The sequence below is a fragment of the Vigna radiata genome, chromosome 6 (genome assembly GCF_000741045.1).
Source record: "Vigna radiata var. radiata cultivar VC1973A chromosome 6, Vradiata_ver6, whole genome shotgun sequence".
Classification (NCBI taxonomy): domain Eukaryota; kingdom Viridiplantae; phylum Streptophyta; class Magnoliopsida; order Fabales; family Fabaceae; genus Vigna; species Vigna radiata.
In genome coordinates, this window is record NC_028356.1 from 29,270,969 (window position 1) to 29,275,085 (window position 4,117).

Below are 4,117 nucleotides of genomic sequence, written 5' to 3' on the forward strand. Positions count from 1 at the left end.
TGTAAACGATTACAGGACCCTGTAATCGATTACACGAATGTGAACAAGGATTTGGACATCCTATTCAACTGAAGGAGCCACCAGTTTCAACATGGGGGACCACAGTGGACCACAGATTTATAACAGTGTTCATTGACTGATTATTTGTTCCTTCATTTGTAGTTAGTTGTATATATATTAAAAATAATACGCGAAACATTCATTACTTCCTTTGTAGTTGGTTGTATGGCTGTTAAATATAATACGCGTAAGATTAATTAGTTCCTTCATTTGTACTTGTTCGTATATACGTGAAATATAACACTCAAACATTCAAACAACATTTATAAGTAAACTTTGAAATTGCGATACTGAAATTAAGTAATCAAAACAGTACAATATTCAACTACAAATTCCAAATAGAAGAAAATACATATAAAGACCAAATTCAAACTACGAAGTGAAATGATAAAATGGTGTGGGAGGTTGCTACATTAGGTTCTGAATGTTTCCAACTCGTGCATCTCGGTTCTTAATATTATGAAGTCTTGCTTCTAGGGTGTCCAATCTTGTACCAATGTACGTCTTCAGTTGGTCAATGTGTTGTATGACATCATCAAGTGTTGTAGAAGAACTTGGTTGATCATTATGTTGCACTTGTCTGCGTTCACTCTGTTGGTTGTCTGCGTCGTCTTTGTGTACCCACATTCCATCCACATTTTCCACATAACCAAAGGATGCTATTTTGTCACATCCCACCTTTTGTTTGTCCATTATATCTGTAATAGGATCAAAACTGATGGGGACATTAAAGTGTTCCAACAACATAGTTACCAAATGAGGATAAGGCAGCCTTTCATTGTCAGATAAAGCCCTTTTCATCCTATTGCGGACAGCATGTCCCCAGTTAATCTGCTTTGAATTCAAAAGGGCTCATAACAACAAAATATCATCATTCGATGCCTGACCAATATTTGAGTAACGTGGAATTAATATTCTGGTTAGGTTATAATGTAGTATCCTTGGCTGCACCTTCAATCCCCCTACAGTTATTCAACTACTCAAGTCTGCTTTTTCATTACAAACAAGTTGTCTTGCAGTTATGGGATTGTACTCTTCTTTCTAGTCATCAACAAGTCGTCGTTCGTAACAAACTCTGGTACATGGGAGGGAGGTGAGTTGTTGAAAAAAAGTAGGCCTCACTCTAATTTTAACCCCTTTTACTTCGCTTCGAATAACTCCCATTTCAGAAATTTCCATGTTGGTGTAAAAAACTTTAACTAATTGGGGGTAGAATGGTTTTCTCAAAGAAACAAATTCGCTAAGTCCTGCGTCTCGCAAAATGTCATAGAAATCAAAATTGCTTACCTCAAAGTAGTCCTCATCCAGGTATTTGCTTTCCAAGATGTGTCGATTGAGAAAATGCAAACTAAATTTCTCATACTGTGATGGCGAAGAGAACAATTCGTGTCCTGGTGGTGGAGGGGATGTTGTTCGAGATGGGGGTGGGGTAGGCGTTGGACTTCGACGGCGACGTTGAAGACGTGAAGAAGCTCCCCTCTGTTTCTTCCTTGCACGCTCAGCCATGGCCCTAGGGTGACACTGCTGCCAATGGACAACCAGACGTTGACGAAGGAGGTTACTTTAAAACCTGGAGGAGTGGGCAGTTAAACCTNAAGTGGGGAACNTGGNCAGTTAAACCCAAGTGTTGGTATTTAAAGGAACCCACCATAGTAAATAATCGATTACACAAATGTGGTAATCGATTACAATGCCTATTTCCAGCATATCAAGTGCATTTAAACAATCATGCACTGCCTAACATGTATCACAACCTAAGAATTTTTTAGTTAACCTTACTTTCACATCTTTTTAATAGTGGTAATGAAATATTTCTGCAACAAAAACTTATTCTTTTGATTAAAGTTAGATTCACATAGACATTGCACAACAAAAAAAAAACATTATATTCATAGGTAAATAATATCAAGTTATTATATACATCACAGTATGTTATTATCAAAATTGTTATGCACAGCGGATAACAAAGACATAAATCCAGGTGGCGCCACTGCGGATTGGTCTGAAACTTGGTAAGTTTGGAATGCAAATTGAATGACCTCAGCACTTTGTATAACATCAAGTGTTGTAGTTTCCTAAATAAGCAAAATCTCAATTAGAACACAGATAAGAATTAAGTGAAGTATATGCAAATAGCACACAATATAATTACTAAAAGAGTCTTCTACCAATGATGTTGATGACTTTTTTGCTGAACATGGTTTTGTTTTTCTTGTTCTTTTCTCAATGGTTGACTTCAACCTATTTGTGCGTGGTTGCCCTTTTCGCTTCACTGCTAATGGACTGCGCACAAGTACATCATCATTTCCCCGTTCAGTGTCAGATGTTGGAGTGTTTACAAGATTTTCATATATGAGTTCATCACCATCAGTAACGATTTTAGTAGTCATGGATGAACTGTAGCCATATTTATTACCAAGTACATCAAGATCTTTTTCTAAGTGATTAGAAACATGTTCAGACTCACAAGCGACCTCCGCTATTGCAAAAAAAAATTTACACAAAAGCTGGTATCTTTGCATCGTCGGTTGAAGCTCAGAGGTATTATAGGCTGCTCTAATCAGTGTGTGCCTTCTACGAATATTTTTACTCCAACACCGAAGGACGTATTTGGATGGCACATTGCAAACATCTTCTTGCCCAAATACTAAAACTGAATGCCGACAAATAATGCCTCTAAATTCAAATAACTGACAAGAACAACTGCTATTGTGAATAAGTGGATCAAATTCAACTGTATAAAATTTATCTGCACATTTACCCTCGAACATCCGCTCCTCTTTTATTGTGTAAGCATTCATAAGACTATCCTTTACAGTGTTTTTGATAAAGCAATTCATCCGACATCGAAATTTTGTTTGGACTTCCTCAAACTTTTCATGTGTATACTCCAATTGAAATTGTCTTTCTATCGGTGACTGGGACCCACAACCAATCGTGGTGTTCAGGGAGGAGAAGTCAGCCTGTGTTTCTTTTTGTGCCTTAACTCTAAGTGCATTGTCAAATTGAACCACAAACTGATGTAGTGTGGTGCTTGAATTTATAAATCCATCAAAGAAGGCATTCATACCCTCACTTCTTTGTGTTGTTGACATACCTGCCCAAAATTCACTCCTTAAATAACATGGAACCCATTTCATTCTTTCCTCATAAAGATTACTTAACTAATCATTTCCCTCCAATGCATGCTTTGTAAGAAGTTCTTCCCATCCATTCTTAAAGTCCCTTGGTGACCCACAGTCATAGATAAGCGCATGTATATCCGCTTTAATGGTAACATAATTTTCGAAGCTTTGAAATTTTTCGGGCAACTTCTTCATTATGTGCCATAAACACCATCTGTGTCTTGTATTTGGAAAAACCTCTTAAATGGCGTTGGCCATTGCCCTGCATTGATCCGTTATAATGCCAACAGGGGCCTTATTTCCCATGCATCTCAACCAAGATTCAAACAACCACACAAAGGACGCAGTGTCTTCGGAAGAAAGCAATCCACATCCAAGTAAAATTGACTGACCATGATGGTTAACGCCTACAAATGGCGCAAAGGGCACGTCATACTTATTTGTCAAGTGATGAGTCGATATTTTATTGATTTCACTTAGCTTATTGTGCCGAATTTAATCAGGGAATTGTGTTTATTTGTTCGGTATTTTCCCGTTTTTCCTAATTATGCTTAATTTGATCAGAAATTCTAATTTTAATTAATTTGAATTTTCTGAGCTAATTATTTGCATTATTATTTTCAGGGAAAATTTTGGACAAACAATTTGGAGCATTGGGAAGGAGGAAAAATAAATTCAAGACTCTATTTTAGACATTTTAAAATTTAGTTATATTGTAATTTAATTGTTAAACTTTTTAGACAAATTGTTTGCATCTTGGGCCAATTTTGGAAAAATGTTGTTGGGCCCAATTTTATTAGACACTTGGCACCTAGGGTTTTGGGTGGACCCCACCCTAAATTTTTAGGACACTTGGCCTTGGTTTAAAGAACCAGCCGTCACATTAGGAAAGGGATTTCACTCTCTCGGTATTTTTGGAGGTGGAGCTACCG